Source organism: Scyliorhinus torazame, chromosome 6 (genome assembly GCF_047496885.1).
Source record: "Scyliorhinus torazame isolate Kashiwa2021f chromosome 6, sScyTor2.1, whole genome shotgun sequence".
NCBI classification, from domain to species: domain Eukaryota; kingdom Metazoa; phylum Chordata; class Chondrichthyes; order Carcharhiniformes; family Scyliorhinidae; genus Scyliorhinus; species Scyliorhinus torazame.
This window is the reverse complement of record NC_092712.1, coordinates 148,569,701-148,589,576: the sequence shown is the minus strand read 5'-3', so window position 1 is coordinate 148,589,576 and position 19,876 is coordinate 148,569,701. Positions and strand designations below refer to the sequence as shown.

Sequence of the window (19,876 nt, the reverse complement as noted above, 5' to 3'; positions counted from 1 at the left end):
GTACATTTTGCTGCCCTCTGGATCAGTCTATGATATCCCCCCTTCGTCCTCCCACTCCCCCCATTGGTTTCAGCACCCTTCCTCTTCTCTTGTGGTTTCCCCAATTTTCTCAACCCCCTCCCCCACCGGGTTGCGCAGTCCTTTGGTTCTTCATCATTTTTTTTCCCCTGGCTTACTCCTCGTTGCTGGCCTCGAACAGGTTTTGGAACAGGCCGACAAACTGCCCCAAGTATCCAGGAAGCCTTCCTCTGACCCTCGGGTGGCGTACTTAACCTTCTCCAGATGGAGAAATTCCGAGAGGTCAGCGAGCCAGTCTGCAGCTTTGGGTGGTGCTGCCGATCGCCAGCCGGGCAGGATTCTCTGGCGTGCGATTAGGGAAGCGAAAGCTAGGGCGTTGGCCCCCTTCCCCATGTGTAGCTCTGGCTGCTCCGATACTCCGAAGATTGCCACTATTGGGCATGGCTTCACCCTCACCCCCACAACCTTGGACATTGCCTCGGAGAAGGTTGTCCAGAACCCAGCAAGCTTGGGGCAAGCCCAAAACATGTGGGTGTGGTTGGCCGGGCCCCTCTGGCACCGTTCACATTTGTCCTCCACCTCCGGGAAGAACCTGCTCATTCGGGTTCTGGTCAGGTGTGCTCTGTGCACCACTTTGAGCTGCATTAGGTTTAGCCTTGCGCAGGAGGAGGTGGAGCTCACCCTGCTCAGTGCTTCGCTCCAGAGTCACCATCCTACCTCTGTCCCCAGTTAGTCCTCCCATTTTTGTCTGGTCCCGTCCAGTGGTGTTCGGGCTCTCTCCAGTAGCTGTCCCTATATTTTCCCACATAGCCCCCCCTTCTCGCAGCTTGTGCCTATCAGGTCCTCCAGCAGTGTGCTTTCTGGGGCCCCGGGGTACCCCACTGTCTCTTTGCGGAGGAAGCGCTTTATTTGGAGGTGTCTCAATTCCTGTCCTCTTGCTAGTTTCCACTTCCTCGTCAGTTCGTCCAGTGTAACCAGTCTGCGCCCTACGTAGAAGTCCCCGACCATCAGTGTGCCCCCGTCCCGCCTCCATCTTTTGAAGGTGGTATCTAGCATGGCTGGGGGGGGGGGGGGTATCTGTGATTGCCACAGATGGGGGCCATAAGGGACATTTTGGTTATCCCGAAGTGATGTCTCAACTGGGTCCACGTTCTCAGCATGGCCTCTACCACTGGGCTCGTTGTGTACCTTGTTGAGGAAAATGGGAGTGTTGCTGTGGCCAAGGCCCAGAGGGTTGTTTCTTTACAGGATGCCTCCTCCATTTGTACCCAATCTGTGTCGGGTTCTTGTACCCATCCCCTCACTTTTTCTGCCGTTGCTGCCCAGTGGTAGTATTGTAGGTTCGGTAGAACATAGAACATAGAATACAGCGCAGTACAGGCCTTTCGGCCCACGATGTTGCACCGAAAAAGCCATCTAACCTACACTATACCATTATCATCCATATGTTTATCCAATAAACTTTTAAATGCCCTCAATGTTGGCGAGTTCACTACTGTAGCAGGTAGGGCATTCCACGGCCTCACTACTCTTTGCGTAAAGAACCTACCCCTGACCTCTGTCCTATATCTATTACCCCTCAGTTTAAGGCTATGTCCCCTCGTGCTAGCCATTTCCATCCGCGGGAGAAGGCTCTCACTGTCCACCCTATCTATCCCTCTGATCATTTTGTATGCCTCTATTAAGTCTCCTCTTAACCTTCTTCTCTCCAACGAAAACAACCTCAAGTCCATCAGCCTTTCCTCATAAGATTTTCCCTCCATACCAGGCAACATCCTGGTAAATCTCCTCTGCACCCGTTCCAAAGCCTCCACGTCCTTCCTATAATGCGGTGACCAGAACTGTACGCAATACTCCAAATGCGGCCGTACCAGAGTTCTGTACAGCTGCAACATGACCTCCTGACTCCGGAACTCAATCCCTCTACCAATAAAGGCCAACACTCCATAGGCCTTCTTCACCACCCTATCAACCTGGATGGCAACTTTCAGGGATCTATGTACATGGACACCTAGATCCCTCTGCTCATCCACACTTTCAAGAACTTTTCCATTAGCCAAATATTCCACATTCCTGTTTTTCCTTCCAAAGTGAATCACCTCACACTTCTCTACATTAAACTCCATTTGCCACCTCTCAGCCCAGCACTGCAGCTTATCTATATCCCTCTGTAACCTGCTACTTCCTTCCACACTATCGACAACACCACCGACTTTAGTATCGTCTGCAAATTTACTCACCCACCCTTCTGCGCCTTCCTCTAGGTCATTGATAAAAATGACAAACAGCAACGGCCCCAGAACAGATCCTTGTGGTACTCCACTTGTGACAGAACTCCATTCTGAACATTTCCCATCAACCACCACCCTCTGTCTTCTTTCAGCTAGCCAATTTCTGATCCACATCTCTAAATCACCCTCAATCCCCAGCCTCCGTATTTTCTGCAATAGCCTACCGTGGGGAACCTTATCAAACGCTTTGCTGAAATCCATATGCACCACATCAACTGCTCTACCCTCGTCTACCTGTTCAGTCACCTTCTCAAAGAACTCGATAAGGTTTGTGAGGCATGACCTACCCTTCACAAAGCCATGCTGACTATCCCTGATCATATTATTCCTATCTAGATGATTATAAATCTTGTCTCTTATAATCCCCTCCAAGACTTTACCCACTACAGACGTGAGGCTCACCGGTCTATAGTTGCCGGGGTTGTCTCTGCTCCCCTTTTTGAACAAAGGGACCACATTTGCTATCCTCCAGTCCTCTGGCACTATTCCTGTATCCAATGTGACATAAAAATCAAAGCCAATGGTCCAGCAATCTCTTCCCTGGCCTCCCAGAGAATCCTAGGATAAATCCCATCAGGTCCCGGGGACTTATCTATTTTCAGCCTGTCCAGAATTGCCAACACCTCTTCCCTACGTACCTCAATGCCATATAATCTATTTACCTGGAGCTCAGCATTCTCCTCCACAACATTATCTTTTTCCTGAGTGAATACTGACGAAAAATATTCATTTAGTATCTCGCCTATCTCTTCAGACTCTACACACAACTTCCCATCCCTGTCCTTGACTGGTCCTACTCTGTCCCTAGTCATTCGCTTATTCCTGACATACCTATAGAAAGCTTTTGGGTTTTCCTTGATCCTTCCTGCCAAATACTTCTCATGTCCCCTCCTTGCTCGTCTTAGCTCTCTCTTTAGATCCTTCCTCGCTACCTTGTAACTATCCATCGCCCCAACTGAAACTTCACACCTCATCTTCACATAGGCCTCCTTCTTCCTCTTAACAAGAGATTCCACTTCTTTGGTAAACCACGGTTCCCTCGCTCGGCACCTTCCTCCCTGCCTGACCGGTACATACTTATCAAGAACACGCAGTAGCTGATCCTTGAACAAGCTCCACTTATCCAGTGTGTCCAAAACTTGCAGCCTACTTCTCCACCTTATCCTCCCCAAGTCACGTCTAATGGCATCATAATTTCCCTTCCCCCAGCTATAACTCTTGCCCTGCGGTGTATACTTATCCCTTTCCATCCTTAACGTAAACGTCACCGAATTGTGGTCACTGTCCCCAAAGTGCTCACCTACCTCCAAATCCAACACCTGGCCTGGTTCATTACCCAAAACCAAATCCAATGTGGCCTCGCCTCTTGTTGGCCTGTCAACAAACTGTGTCAGGAAACCCTCCTGCACACACTGTACAAAAAACGACCCATCTAATGTACTCGAACTATATCTTTTCCAGTCAATATTTGGAAAGTTAAAGTCTCCCATAATAACTACCCTATTACTTTCGCTCTTATCCAGGATCATCCTCGCCATCCTTTCCTCTACATCCCTAGAACTATTTGGAGGCCTATAGAAAACTCCCAACAGGGTGACCTCTCCTTTCCTGTTTCTAACCTCAGCCCATACTACCTCGGAAGATGAGTCCCCATCTAACATCCTCTCCGCCACCGTAATACTGCTCTTGACTAGCAGCGCCACACCTCCCCCTCTTTTGCCTCCTTCTCTGAGCTTACTAAAACACCTAAACCCCGGAACCTGCAACATCCATTCCTGTCCCTGCTCTATCCATGTCTCCGAAATGGCCACAACATCGAAGTCCCAGGTACCAACCCATGCTGCCAGTTCCCCTACCTTATTTCGTATACTCCTGGCATTGAAGTAGACACACTTCAAACCACCTACCTGAACACTGGCCCCCTCCTGCGACGTCAAATCTGAGCTCCTGACCTCTATACTCTCATTCTCCCTTACCCTAAAACTGCAATCCAGGTTCCCATGCCCCTGCTGCATTAGTTTAAACCCCCCCAAAGAGCACTAACAAATCTCCCCCCCAGGATATTTGTGCCCCGCAGGTTCAGATGTAGACCACCCTGTCTGTAGAGGTCCCATCTTCCCCAGAAAGAGCCCCAGTTATCCAGAAATCTGAATCCCTCCCGCCTGCACCATCCCTGTAGCCACGTGTTTAATTGCTCTCTCTCCCTATTCCTCATCTCACTATCACGTGGCACGGGCAACAACCCAGAGATAACAACTCTGTTTGTTCTAGTTCTGAGCTTCCATCCTAGCTCCCTGAAAGCCTGCCTGACATCCTTATCCCCTTTCCTACCTATGTCGTTAGTGCCAATGTGGACCACGACTTGGGGCTGCTCCCCCTCCCCCTTAAGGACCCGGAAAACACGATCCGTGACATCACGTACCCTTGCACCTGGGAGGCAACATACCAAACGTGAGTCTCTCACGCTCCCACAAAATCTCCTATCTGTGCCCCTGACTATAGAGTCCCCAATTACTAATGCTCTGCTCCTCTCCCCCCTTCCCTTCTGAGCAACAGGGACAGACTCTGTGCCAGAGGTCCGTACCCCATGGCTTACCCCTGGTAAGTCGTCCCCCCCACAAGTATCCAAAGCGGTATACTTGTTTCTCAGGGGAACGACCGCAGGGGATCCCTGCACTGACTGTTTTTTCCCCGTCCCTCTGGCACAGCCTTTGGTAGAGCCAGGTCCTCTCTGACTTTCCCTCTTTGCAGTGTCGGCTTGGGAATTCTCGGGTTCTTGCCCCCCCCCTCACCCCCCACACACACAAACGCCATGATTAGCCTGTCTATGTTGGGGATGAAGGTCGGGATGGATCTAAACAGGAAGCGGAACCTTGGCAGTAAGTTCATCTTGATCGTCTGCACTCTTCCTGCCAGTGAGAGTGGGACTGAGCCCCACCATTAAAGGTATTTTCTTACTTCCTCCACCAGGCTGGTCAGGTTCTACTTGTGGATCTGTGTCCAGTCTCTGGCCATTTGGATCCGCAGGTAACGGAATCTGTTCTGGGCCGTTTTGAACGGGAGCCCCTTCAGCTCTGTCCCTCCCCCTTTTGGGTTCACTGGGAATGTCTCGCTTTTGCCCAGGTTAAGTTTGTAGCCCGAGAAGGTTCCAAACTCTTTCAGTATTGCCTTCAGTCCCTCCTGTGGCTTCGACGCATAGAGGAGAAAGTGATCAGCATAGAGTGAGACTCTGCTCTCTGTCTCCGGATTCCCTTCCAACTTTTTGCGTCCCGCAGGGCTATCGCCAGGGGTTCAATCGCTAGCGCGAACAAGAGTGGGGACAGGGGGCAGCCCTGTCTTGTTCCTCTCTGTAGCTGGAAGTATTCAGAGCTGGTGGTGTTCGTTCAGACACTCGCTTTGGGAGCGTTGTACAGGAGCCTCACCCAGTCGGTGAATCCCGCTCCAAGCCCAAACCATTCCAGTACCTGGGGGAGGTAGCTCCATTCGACTCTGTCAAAGGCCTTTTCTGCCTCCAGGGAGACGATCACCTCTGGTATTCTCTCCCCGGACGTGGTCATTATCACATTCAGCAGCCGCCTGATGTTCGCTGTGAGCTGCCTACCCTTGACAAAACCCGTTTGGTCCTCTGTGACCCCCTCTGGTACGCAACCCTCCAGCCTTTTGGCCAGGACCTTTGCGAGTATTTTCACATCCACGTTCAGCAGTGAAATGGGTCTGTATGATCCACATTCCATCAGATTTTTACCTTTTTTGGGTATCAGTGAAATTGTGGCCTGCGCTAGCCTTGGGGGCAGGGTGCCCCCTGCCAGTGAGTCCGCGAACATGTCCCTTAGGTGTGGGGCCAGGACTGGTGCGACCTTTTTGTAGAAGTCCGCCGGGAACCTGTCGGGTCCTGGTGCCTTCCCCGCCTGCATGGAGCTGATGCTGTCCATGATTTCTACCAGGTCTATTGGTGCTTCCAACTCCCCCTGTCTGTCTTCCCCCACTACTGGTAGTTCCAGTCTGTTTAGGAACTGTTTCATTCCCGCATCCCCGTCGGAGGGCTCGGAGGTGTACAGTCTCCGGTAGAAGGTCTCGAATGCCCGATTGACCTCCTTTGGCTCTGTTACCAGTCTGAAGTCCATAGATCATGGGCGGGATTCTGCGACCCAAGGTGAAGTGTTGAAGGGGGTGGCAGCACAGTGACGAGTTCACCTCAATGAGTGAGGAGCTGCGGAGGGTGGTGGAAAGTAACAAATGGCTGAGAGCCAAAGTGGAGCAACTGGAGAACAGGTCACAAAGGCAGAATCCAAGGATCGTGGGACTGCCTGAGGTGAGGGGTGGTGTCCTGTGGACGTTTCTGTACCTGCGGGAGAATGAGTATTCTTTATTTTGGATTGGATTGGATTTTGTTTATTGTCACTTGTACCGAGGTACAGTGAAAAGTATTTTTCTGTGAGCAGCTCAACAGATCATGAAGTACCTGACAAGAAAAGGAAATAAAAGAAAATACATAATAGGGCAACACAAGGTACACAATGTAACTACGTAACAACGGTGTCGGGTGAAGCATACAGGGGTGTAATGTTAATCAGGTCAGTCCATAAGAGGGTCATTTAGGAGTCTGGTGACAGTGGGGAAGAAGCTGTTTTTGAGTCTGTTCGTGCGTGTTCTCAGACTTCTGTATCTCCTGCCCAATGGAAGAAGTTCGAAGAGTGAGTAAGCCGGGTGGGAGGGATCTTTGATTATACTGCCAGCTTTCCCCAGGCAGCGGGAGGTGTAGATGGAGTCAATGGATGGGAGGCAGGTTCGTGTGATGGACTGGGCGGTGTTCACGACTCTCTGAAGTTTCTTGCGGTCCTGGGCCAAGCAGTTGCCATACCAGGCTGTGATGCAGCCTGATAGGATGCTTTCTATGGTGCATCTGTAAAAGTTGGTAAGAGTCAATGTGGACATGCTGAATTTCCTTAGCTTCCTGAGGAAGTATAGGCACTTTCTTGATGGTAGCATTGAAGTGGGTGGACCAGGACAGATTTTTGGAGATGTGTACCCTAGGAATTTGAAGCTGCTAACCATCTGCAACTCGGCTCCGTTGATGCTGACTGGGGTGTGTACAGTACTTTGCTTTCTGAATGACCAGCTCTTTAGTTTTGCTGGCATTGAGGGATAGATTGTTGTCGCTGCACCACTACACTAGGTTTTCTATCTCCCACCTGTATTCTGACTCGTCGTTATTCGAGATCTAGCCCACTATGGTCGTATCGTCAGCAAACTTGTAGATGGAGTTCGAACCAAGTTTTGCCACGCAGTCGTGTGTGTACAGGGAGTAGAGTAGGGGGCTAAGCACGCAGCCTTGCGGGGCGCCGGTGTTGAGGACTATTGTGGAGGAGGTGTTGTTGTTCATTCTTACTGATTGTGGTCTGTTGGTCAGAAAATCGAGGATCCAGTTGCAGAGTGGGGAGCCAAGTCCTAGGTTTTGGAGCTTTGATATGAGCTTGGCTGGGATTATGGTGTTGAAGGCGGAGCTGTAGTCAATAAATAGGAGTCTAATGTAGGAGTCTTTGTTTTCGAGATGCTCACACTGCAGCCGGGGCTGCGATGTTCGCAGCGGACGATACGGGCTTAATCGATGAGCCCGTTTCACCCCCGCCGGACTTTTCTTTTCTTAACAGAGGGTGAATGTGGTGAGCCACGTATGGCCATTGTATACACTCACTGTTGTTCTATTATTACTATCCCTCCCTGGGTCCATTAGCTCCGCCCCTGTGCCGTCGCCCTATCTGGGACCCTGTTGTGAGGACGACATGCTCCCGGAGCCGAAGGTCTCGACACGTGTGCCCACACCGTAGCCGGGGCTGCGGCGTTCGCAGCGGACGATACGGGCTTCATCGATGAGCCCGTTTCACCCCCGGCAGACTTTTTTTTTCTTAACACGGGGTGAATGTGGTGAGCCACGTATGGCCATTGTACATACTCACATTTGCTCTGACAAATGATGGAAAGATTCTGCCATATATATCCTTTCTTACACCCATGTACACTTGGGGCTCAGCAACACAAAGCATGCTAATAACTAATGATTGAAGACTGTTAACCCCGTGTGTGAAATATTGCAGACAAGCCACAGGAGAGTATAATTGGAATTATTTTATAATTGGAAGAAAATATTTAGAACTTTGTGTTATGGGTCCGGGTTTACAGAACCCCAAAGTGTTTCATGGAGTTCAACCGACCCACAACTTTTAATAGATTGTGGTGTGGGAAGCACACGGCGTACTCTCCAGGTGTGATACAGCAATTATGGACAAATGGTTTTTAAAACAAAAGAATGTTTATTCTATGAACTCAAGTTCACCTTCTAAAAACAAACATTGAATATCTTAACACCCATTACTTCAAAGATAACCCCCAAAAACTACAACACTAAATAATCCTTCAAACTGTTCCTTTAAACATCCAAAAGACTTCAAACCTTCAAAAATAGACATGAGGTTACATTCTATATATTTATAGTCTTTGGATTTGCAGACATCAACAGACCAGCTCTGTGTTTCTTCCTGCAGCTCTCAGCAAACACACAGACACTCCCAGCTGCCTTCTAAAACTGAAACCAAAAAGCAGAAGTGAGCTCAGCTCCCCCCACCTTCTGACATCACTTCAGTAATATGATCAGCTCCATTTCTTAAAGGTACATTGCTTAAACATCCATTTCTTAAAGGTACTCTCACATGACATTTGTGAAAGTCTCATGCCAACATAGATAGATTAATCTGTGGTTTAAGGAGCAAAGCTATTCAAAAGCGGTTGTTAACCGAAAGCAACCTGACCTTCAAGAAAGCTTTGGAAGTTGCTGCATCCATAGAATTCGCTGCCAAAGGAGCTCAACAGCTGAGTCCAAGCACAAGAATTGACAAGATGTCGGCTGAAACTCGAATACACAGATTCGCACTTGCCATACGTATGCAAAAAGCAAAACTCACCAACAGATTGTTAGTGCGAAAAACTGTGGCAGAAAGAGCCACATTGAACGCACTTGTTGGAAAAAGAAACAACCTTCAGGCAAAAGTTGAAAACAAGAGCTGAATCAAACAAATGGCAAGCTGAGTCAAGGAAAAAGTTTCCACGTGCTACAAAAAGGACGCGAGAAGGAACTCGATTCACAGTCAAAAGACGAACTGTCATTAAACATACCAGCTATTGCTGGTGCAACAAACTTGTATTTAGTCACTGGATTACCAGATGGTCAGCTGGTGAAGATGGCGGTGGACACGGGTTACCATTTCACAGGCAGATACTGTTTATCAAGAAAAACTCCGACATATTGCTCTGCAACCCTTGAAGATAGTGTTAAAAACCTATACTGGAGAAGTAGTTCCATTGAGGGGCCATATTGATGTAACAGTGCAATGAAAAGGACAGACGGCAGATTTGTCCCTGCGCAGAGCCAAAGGAAATTATCCAGCACTAATGGGAAGAACTTGGCTGGAAAAGATCAGATTAAATTGGGCCGAGGTAAATCTCATGACAGATTCCAAATCCTACCAAAATCTTGAAGAAACATGACTTTGTTTTTGACAGTGAGCTGGGAAGCATGGTCGGATATCTCAGTAAAGAAAGAAAGTCAGACGAGGTGCTTAAAGGCTAAGTCAATCCCGTACCCAATTAGACCTACGGTAGAGGCAGAATTAGAATGGCTGTTCAGAATGGAGGTCCTTGAACCCGTTAATGTGAGTGATTGGGCTACGCTGATCATACCCGAGATGATAAAAAGCGGATCAGTATGCATTTGTGACAATTTTAAAGTCAGTATTAATCCTGTAGTGTATGCAAAGTAGTACCCTCAAACCCAATTGATAACCTATTCGCTGGGTTGGCTGGAGGCCAACATTTCAATAAAATGGACTTCAGCCAGTGCTTTTGTAGTTACATTGTATATGTTGTGTTGCCCTATTATGTATTTTCTTTTATTCCCCTTTCTTCTCATGTACTTAATGATCTGTTGAGCTGCTCGCAGAAAAATACTTTTCACTGTACCTCGGTACACGTGACAATAAACAAATCCAATCCAATGTTGGTGTAGATAGGGAGGTAGACGGAAGGGGCGCGGTGATGGTGGGTGCGGGGGTACCCGCGAGAGCCAGGTCCTGGAGAGAGACTGTGTCCTGCCGTCCATCGCGGTGTGCCACGTAGGCATACTGAGGGTTCGCGTGGAGCAGCTGGACCCTCTTGACCAGGGGGTCGGTGTTATGGTTCCTCACGTGTTTCCAGAGGAGGACAGGCCCAGGTGTTGTTAGCCAGGACGGAAGCGAGACCCCGGAGATCGACGTCCTGGGAAAGACAAATAGCCGGTCGTGAGGGGTCTCATTAGTTGCAGTACACAAGAGCGACAGGATGGAGTGGAGGGCATCAAGAAGGACCTCCTGCCAGCGGGAGACTGGGAGACTTCTAGACCGTAGGGCCAGAAGGACGGCCTTCCAGACCTTAGCATTCTCCCTCTCCACCTGCCCATTTCCCCGGGAGTTATAGCTGGTAGTCCTGCTCGAGGCGATGCCCTTACTGAGCAAGTACTGACGCAGCTCATCACTCAGAAAAGAGGCACCCCGATCACTATGTCTGTAGCTAGGGAAACCGAACAGGGTGAAGATGCTGCGCAGGGCCTTGATGACAGTGGCAGAGGTCATGTCGAGGCATGGGATGGCAAAGGGAAAACGTGAGTGCTCATCAACAACGTTGAGAAAGTACACGTTACGGTCAGTGGAGGGGAGGGGGCCTTTGAAATCCATGCTGAGGCGTTCGAAGGGGCGGGAGGCCTTCACCAGATGGGCCTTGTCTGGCCTATAGAAGTGCGGTTTGCACTCTGCACAGATTTGGCAGTCTCTGGTCATGGCCCTGACCTCCTCAGTGGAGTAGGGCAGGTTGCGGGCCTTGACGAAGTGGAGAAGTCGGGTGACCCCCGGATGGCAGAGGTCATTGTGGATAGCCCGTAACCGGTCTGCTTGCGTGTTGGCGCAGATACCGCGGGACAGGGCATCTGGGGGCTCATTGAGCTTCCCAGGATGATACAAGATCTCGTAGTTATAGGTGGAGAGCTCGATCCTCCACTGCAAAATCTTGTCATTCTTAATTTTGCCCCGCTGTGTGTTGTTAAACATAAAGACAACTGACCGTTGGTCTGTGAGGAGAGTGAATCTCCTGCCGGCCAGGTAATGCCTCCAGTGTCGCACAGCTTCCACAATGGTTTGCGCCTCCTTTTAGACAGAGGAGTGTCGAATCTCAGAGGCATGGAGCATACGGGAAAAAAAGGCGACAGGCCTCCCTGCCTGGTTAAGAATGGCTGCCAAGCCAAAGTCAGACGCATCGCTCTCCACTTGGAACGGGATGGATTCGTCCACAGCGTGCATCGTGGTCTTGGCAATGTCGGTTCTGATACGGTTGAAGGCCAGGTGGGCCTCAGCTGTCAGGGGAAAAGTGGTGGACTTAATGAGTGGGCGGACTTTGTCCGCGTAGTTGGGGACCCACTGGGCAGAGTAAAAAAAAAGAACCCCAGGCATCTCTTCAGGGCCTTGGGGCAGTGGGGAAGGGGGAGCTGCAGGAGGGGGTGCATGCGGTCGGGGTCAGGCCCTAGGACTCCGTTTTCCACGACATAGCTGAGGATGGCTAGCCTGGTTGTGCGGAAAACGCATTTCTCCTTATTGTACGTCAAGGTAAGGAGTTGGGCAGTGCTGAGGAATATTCTAAGATTGGCGTCGTGGTCCTGCAGGTCATGGCCGCAGATGGGGACATTATCCAAGTACGGGAACGTGGCCCGCAGCCCGTACTGGTCGACCATTTGGTCCATCGTTCGTTGGAAGACCGAAGCCCCATTGGTGACGCCAAAGGGAACCCTGAGGAAATGGAAGAGGCGGCCGTCTGCCTCAAAGGCAGTGTCTTAGCGGTCCTCCGGGTGGATAGGGAGCTGGTGGTACGCAGACTCCAAGTCTACCGTGGAAAAGACTCGGTAGTGCGCAATCTGATTGACCATGTCAGATATGCGGGGGAGAGGGTACGCATCGAGCTGAATGTACCGGTTGATCATCTGACTGTAGTCGACTCCCATCTGGTTCTGCTCCCCGGTCCTGACGACCACCAATTGTGCTCTCCAGGGGCTGTTACTGGCCTTAATGGTCCCTTCCTTCAGGAGCCGCTGGACCTCTGACCTGATACAGGCCTTGTCTTGAGCACTGTACCGTCTGCTCCGGGTGGAGACGGGCTTACAGACTGCGGTGAGGTTCGCGAAGAGCGAGGGAAGGGCGACCTTCAGGGTCGTGAGGCTGCAGACGGTGAGAGGGGGCAGGGGTCCCCCGAATTATAAGGTCAGGCTTTGGAGGTTGCATTGAAAGTCTAAACCTAGTAGCAGCGGGGCGCAGAGATGGGGGAGGACGTAAAGCTTGAAATCGGCGTACTCGACGCCCTGTATCGCAAGATTAGCGATGCAATATCCCCGGATCTGCACGGAGTATGATCCAGAAGCAAGGGAGATGGTTTGTGAGACGGGGAGGACCCGGAGGGAGCAGCGCTTTACCATATCCAGATGGACGAAGCTATCTGTGCTCCTGGAGTCGAAGAGGCAGGACGTCTCCTGTCCATTGAGTCGGACAGTCATCATGGGGTTTTGAAGGTGATAAGGCCGGGACAGGTCGAGCTGAATTGAGCCGAGTTGCGGGCGACTGGTAGCGGCAGTGGCCGGATGGTCCCAACATGGTGGCCCCGATGAGATGCACGTGGTGGGCGTCGTCGAAGATGGTGACCAAGATGGCTGCCCCCACAGGTCGCACATGGCGGACAACACGTCAGAAGAGGGCAGGCCTGTCTTCTGGTGGAGGCTATGAGGGAGTAGGTCGCACATTTGGTGGCTCCCGTTTCCGTCGGACTTTTGGACCTTTTCCCCCGACATTTTTGCGCTTTTGAGTGCAGAACTGGAAAGCAATAGTACTCAGGCACAGGACCCAATCAGAATTGTATGGACCTAAGAAGCCGGAGGGACCGTAAACAGCAGAAGAAGTGGTCGAGTAAGGGCACAGTGGAGGCTGTGAGAGGGACCAGCATGGCTGGTGTTCAGAGCAAGGCGTCGACAGCCCAGCCCACAATGGAGCAGCTGCTGCAGACTATGCAGGAGGGTGTTTTGGCTCTGAAGCGTGACAACTTGGAGCCGCTTCAGAAGTCGATTGGCCGGATGGAAAAAAGGCTGGATGATCAGGCGGAGAAGCTCCAGCAGTTGGAGAAGTCAGTGGAGGAGCAGGCTGACTTTCAAACAGTGGCGGATGTGAAGATTCGGAGGCTGAGGGACCAGCAAAAAGTACTTCTGGAAAGGCTGGAGGACCTGGACAACAGATCTCGCCGGCAGAACGTGAGAATCGTTGATCTCCCAGAGGGGGCAGAGGGGCTGGACCCTGCCGCGTATGTGGAGGGTATGTTTCTGAAGTTGCTGGGGAATGAGGTGTTCCCGTGCCCGCCGGTGGTGGACAGGCCACACAGAGTGCAGGTGAGGCAGCCGCAATGAGGGGGTCCCCCACGAGCGATGGTGGTACGCTTTCACAGGTACCTGGACAAGGAACGGATGCTGCAATGGGCAAAGAGCACACACAGCTGTACTTGGGACAATTGGCTGCATGTCTGGGTCCGTTTTTGTCGTTTCTTTTGTCGACCCTTTTAGGGTGTTGGAAGGTGGTAGGGATGTGTTTTTGTTTGCGGGCTTTTTGGCGTGGTTTATCTGAATGTTTCCTGTTTGGGCTCTTTGATGAGTTGGAGTTTGACTAGGCGGAAAATAATAAAGAAAACTGTTAAAAGGGTTGGGTTAAGATGGTTGTTTCAGGGAAACTTTGTGCTATCTTTTTCTGTGTCTGTATGGGAAGGATTGAGAGTGCCTGTTATTTCTTATCTCTGTTTTTTTTCTTGTTTAACTTGAATTGTGCAATTGTGGGGGTTGTTTATGACTTGTATAGAGTGTTTGCTTAAGTAGGGCTGATCTGGGAAAGTGGTGTGGAGGGGTCGGGGGAGGGGTGAATGGGAACAATGGGTGGGAGACGCGCTGGTGCCGAGGGTGGGAGCCCCAGGCTAGCTGAGTGGGGCTTGTCAACGGAAGCCGAGGTGGGGGGTGTGCATATAGTTAGATTAGAGCAGGGGTTAGGTGATAGGATGGTGTTGCTGGGGAGGGGGGGGGGGGGAGGGGGGGTAGTCGTTCTGCTGACAGGGGTGGAAACTGGGCATGGCAACAGTGAGGAGGTCATGGGTGGAGCCGGTCAGGAGGCGGGCCAGATGAAGCGCGACACATGGCTGGGGGGCTGGCCAAGGAAAGGGGTTGGCTGATCGGCAAAGGGGGGGGGGGGGCGAAGTGCCCCCATCCAAGCTGATCACCTGGAATGTTAGAGGGTTAAACGGGCCAGTGAAGAGGGCGCGTGTGTTTGCGCATCTGCGAGTTCAGAAGCGGTCATAGTCATGCTGCAGGAGACGCACCTGAAAGTGGCAGACCAGGTTAGGTTAAGGAAGGGCTGGGTCAGTCAGGTCTTTCACTCGGAGCTTGATTCTAAGACGAGGGGGGTTGCGATCCTGATTAATAAAAGGGCACAATTTGAGGCGGAGGGCACAGTCGTGGACTGGGGTGACAGGTTTGTTATGGTGAGAGGTAAGTTTGAAGGGGTGAGAGCATTCCTGGTCAGTGTTTATGCCCCTAATTGGGATGATGTGGATTTTATTAGGACGATGCTAGGGAAGATCCCCGACTTGGACTCACGTAAGCTGGTCATGGGCGGGGACTTTAATACAGTCCTGGACCCGAGCCTGGACAGGTCATGTTCAAGAACGGGCAGGTTGCCAGCGATGGCAAAGGAACTGAGAGGGTTCATGGAGCAAATGGGGGAGCAGATCCGTGGAGATTTAGCCGGCCGACGAGGGAGTTCTCGTACTACTTCAACGTCCACAAGGTGTATTCCCAAATTGACTACTTTGTTGTGATTAGGGACCTGCTGGCCGGAATGGTGGGGGCAGAATATTCGGCAATTGCCATATCGGACCATGCTCCGCACTGGGTAGACCTGCAGTTTTGTAAGGACAGCTTTCAGCGCCCACCATGGAGGCTGGAAGTTGGACTACTCGTGGACGAGGCTGTGTGTGAGAGGCTGAGGAAGTGCATGCAGAATTACCTGCAGGTGAACGATACTGGAGAACTCTCGGCAGCGGTGCTCTGGGAGGCACTGAAGGCAGTGGTGAGAGGGGAGCTGATTTCAATCCGGGCGTACAGGGACAGGAAAGACAGGGCAGAGGCCGACCGACTGATTCAGGAAATTCTACAGACGGACAGGAGTTATGTGGAATCCCCGAGACCAGAGTTACTCAGGAAACGACAGAGGCTGCAGGCCGAATCTGGAGTGCTGACTACAGGCAAGGCTGGAGAGCAGCTTAGAAAGGTAAAAGGCGCGATTGAGCATGGGGAGAAGGCCAATAGAATGCTTGCGCAACAACTAAGGAAGAGGGAAGCGGCTAGGGAAATAGAGAGGGTAGTGAATGGGAAGGGCAATCTAGTGCTATGAGGGGGCAGGGCTGAACAAGGTCTTTCGGGACTTTTATGGAAACTGTACACTTTAGAACCCCCCCGGGGGACCGGGGGGGTGAGGCAATTCCTGGACGGACTGACCTTCCCAAGAGTGGGGAGGGGGTTGGTGGACGGACTGGGGGCCTTGGTCAGGATTGAAGAGGTATTGGGGGACCTGAAGGTCATGCAGTCGGGTCAAGCCCCAGGGCCGGACGGGTATCCGGTGGAGTTTTACAAAACATTTGCCGAGATAGTGGGGCTGTGCTGGTCAGGGTCTTTAATGAGGCAAGAAACAGAGGGAGTTTACCCCCGACGATGTCGCAGGACACCATCTCGCTTATTCTGAAACGGGATAAGGACCTGGAGGCTTGTGGGTCATACAGGCCGATCTCTTTGATCAACGTAGACGCCAAGTTACTGGCCAAGATTTTGGCGACTAGAATTGAGGACTGTGTACCGGATGTAATTGTGGAGGAACAAACCGGGTTTGTAAAGGGGAGGCAGCTGCTGGCCAACCTAAGAAGGCTGCTCAACGTGATTATGATGCCCCCGTAGAGTAGGGAGGTAGAGATAGTGGTAGCCATGGATGCTGAAAAGGTTTTTGACCGGGTCGAGTGGGATTATCTGTGGGAGGTACTAGGACGGTTCGGGTTCAGGGCATGGTTCGATGGGGTTAGGCTATTATATCAGGCCCCGGAGGCGAGTGTAAGGACGAACAGGACAACATCGGACTACTTTAGACTGCACCGTGGGACAAGACAGCGCTGCCCTCTCTCCCCACTGCTGTTTGCGCTGGCCATAGAGCCGCTGGCAATTGCACTGAGAGCTTCTAGGTGCTGGAAAGGGCTGGTCCGGGGGGGAGTGGAACATAGAGTCTCGTTATACGCAGACGATCTGCTGTTATATGTATCGGACCCAATGATGGGGATAGATGGTATTATGGCAACCCTGAGGGAATTTGGCCGGTTCTCCGGATACAAACTGAACATGGCTAAGAGCGAGTTGTTTGTAATTCAGGCGAGGGGGCAGGATAGTAGGCTGAAGGGGTTGCCATTCAGGCTAGTGGGGGAGAGTTTCCGATATTTGGCGATTCAGGTGGCACAGGACTGGGGCAAGTTGCATAAGCTCAACCTGTCCCGACTGGTGGAACGAGTGAGGGAGGAGGTCCGGAGGTGGAATGCGCTCCCGCTGTCATTGGCAGGGAGGGTGCAGACTGTTAAGATGACAATTCTCCCGCGGTTCATTTGTTTTTCAGTGTCTCCCCATCTTTATCCCATGGTCCTTCTTTAAGAGGCTGAATAAAATTATTCTGGGATTTGTATGGGCAGGGAAGTCCCCACGGGTGAAGAGGGTGATGCTTGAAGGGAACAGAGGAGAAGGGGGGCTGGCGTTGCCGAACTTCAGCAACTATTACTGGGCGGCCAACATAACGATGATAAGGAATGGATGGTTGGTGCGGGGTCGGTTTGGGAGCGGATGGAGGCTGCTTCGTACAGGGGCACACGCTTGGCAGCCCTGGTCACGGCGCCTCTGCCGCTTCCGCCAGGACGGTACTCCACCAGCCTGATAGTGGTGGCGGCTCTTCGGATCTGGGGCCAGTGGAGGAGGCATATAGGGGAGGTAAGAGCATTGGTGAGGACCCCAATATGCGGCAACCACCGATTTGCCCCGGGGAACATGGACGGTGGGTATCGACTGTGGAGGAGGGCGGGGATTGTGAGGATGGGGGATCTGTTCCTGGAAGGAAGCTTTCCAAGCATGAGGGCGCTGGAGGAGAAGTTTGGGCTGGCGAGTGGGAACGGCTTTAGATACTTACGGGTGCGGAATTTTGTACGCAGACTGGTGCTATCCTTCCCGTGTCTCTCGCCGAAGGGGAGGCAGGACAGGGTAGTTTGTAGTGGAGGGGTGGGAGAGGGTAGAGTCTCAGACGTCTACAAGGAACAAATGGGAGCTGAGGATACGCAGACCGAGGACCTGAAACTTAAGTGGGAAGAGGAGCTCGGGGGGAGATGGAGGACGGTATCTGGGCAGAAGCCCTGAGCAGAGTAAACACGATCGCAACATGCGCCAGGCTCAGCCTGATCCAGTTTAAGGTCGTGCACTGGGCCCACATGATGGTGGCCCGGATGAGCAAATTCTTCGGGCTGGAGGACAAGTGTGCTAGATGCGCCGGAGTGCCGGCTAACCATGTACACATGTTCTGGTCGTGCCCTAAACTCAGGGGGTATTGGCAGGGATTCGCAGATGTAATGTCCCAGGTATTGAAAACTGGGGTGGTAATGGGCTCTGAGGTGGCAATCTTTTGGGTTTCGGAGGACCCGGGAGTCCAGGAAGAGAGAGAGGCCGACGTTCTGGCCTTTGCTTCCCTGGTAACCCGGCGACGAATACAGTTAGCATGGAGGGACTCAAAGCCCCCGAGGGCTGAGGTATGGCTCTCGGACATGGCGAGTTTTCTTGGCCTAGAGAAAGTCAAGTTCGCCTTGAGAGGTTCGCTATTAGGGTTCGCCCGAAGGTGGCAGCCATTTATTGACTTCTTCGCAGAGGGGTAAGCGTCAGCGGGGGGGGGGCAGGGGGGGGGTGATGCCTGCGCCGCTGACGCCCCCGAGGATGCCGTGTGGTCGGATGGAAAGGCCTCCATGCTCTGGAAGGCCACTTCCAGTGAGGTAGCTAGTTTCACCGTCTCCTCGAGGTCGAGGGACCCTTTCTTGAGAAGCCGTTGCCGGATGTAGCTGGACCTGACTCCTGCCACATAGGTGTCTCGGATCATCAGCTCTGCGTGCTGTACTGCCGTGACCGTCTGGCAGTTACAACTCCGGACGCGTACCCTCAGTTCATGCAGATATTCAGCCAGCGACTCACTCTGGCGCTGACGCCACGTGGTCAGGAGGTGTCGAGCGAGTACCTTGTTCACTGGCCTCACAAACTGTCCTTTGAGCAGCTCCACTGCATCAGTGTACGAGGCCGTGTCCCTGATTAGCCAAAAACACCTGTGGCTCATCCGGGCGTTGAGGAGACGCTGTTTGAGTACCAGGGAGACCACGGCGGCTGAGGAGTCGAGGTAGGCCTCGAAGCAACTGAGCCAATGCTCGAAAATAGCCGTAGCTTCAGCTGCCTGCGGGTCGAGTTCAAGATGATCAGGTTTCAGAACAGCGTCCATTGTGAAAAAAAACTAGTTGATTAAATTGATGACCATCAATTCAGTCGAGACAGTTTGTACCAAAGAACAGTGGCTTTAATCAACTAGATGTGTGCCAACCTGTAGCTTCTCCCGCACTGAGAGCCTGTCTTGGATCGGCCGGTTATATACCTCCTCAGAGGGGCGGAGCCACAGGCGGAGCCAACAGCAGCATCAACACAACAATTCAACAGCAACAGTAACAGCAACAACAGTAAGTATATACAATAGTGGATGTCGATGACAATAGTAATAATAGAACAACAGTGAGTATATACAATAGCCATATGTGGCTCACCACACTCTGCACAGATAATCTGAGTGCATGGCTTTCACCATCACTCTGGGGGAGGGGGCTGATTGAGTCAGCAACGCCGGTTGCACAGAGATTGGGGTACCATCTTTAAGGGCGATCCGATCTGCGCTAAAAATAAACTCCTTCACTCATTATGTCATAGGTGAGGGGCATAGAAAATTGGGAAACAAAATCTCACCGGTGAGAATCCCGTTTCCTGACTCCCGTGAGATTTTCGGTCTGCACACTATTTATGCTGATGGCTAATGCAGACCCAAAATCGCCCCCATAATGATTAAAAGTTTGTAATTTAATCTCAAAATTCAGAATGTGCTCACAACCCACTTCTATTTCACTTGATTTAAAACAACATCTGAATTGTGGGATTATTTTATTGCTTTGAGATAATTATTATTGACTCCACAATCGGTTTTATGGTACAGGAGACCATTCAACCCATTGTGTCTGTGCTGGCTTTTTGAAAAAGCAATTCAAAAACAACCCAATGTCTTGTGCTCTCCTCATTTATTATCCTCTGCTTCAAATATTTA

The 19,876-nt window shown here is 51.5% G+C and overlaps 1 protein-coding gene across 1 annotated transcript in view; it reads right to left on the bottom strand.

Annotated features, from left to right (window-relative positions):
• Positions 1 to 19,876, bottom strand: part of mocos (molybdenum cofactor sulfurase) — a 421,047-nt gene that overhangs the window by 221,042 nt on the left and 180,129 nt on the right. The gene's annotated exons all lie outside the window — the stretch shown is intronic.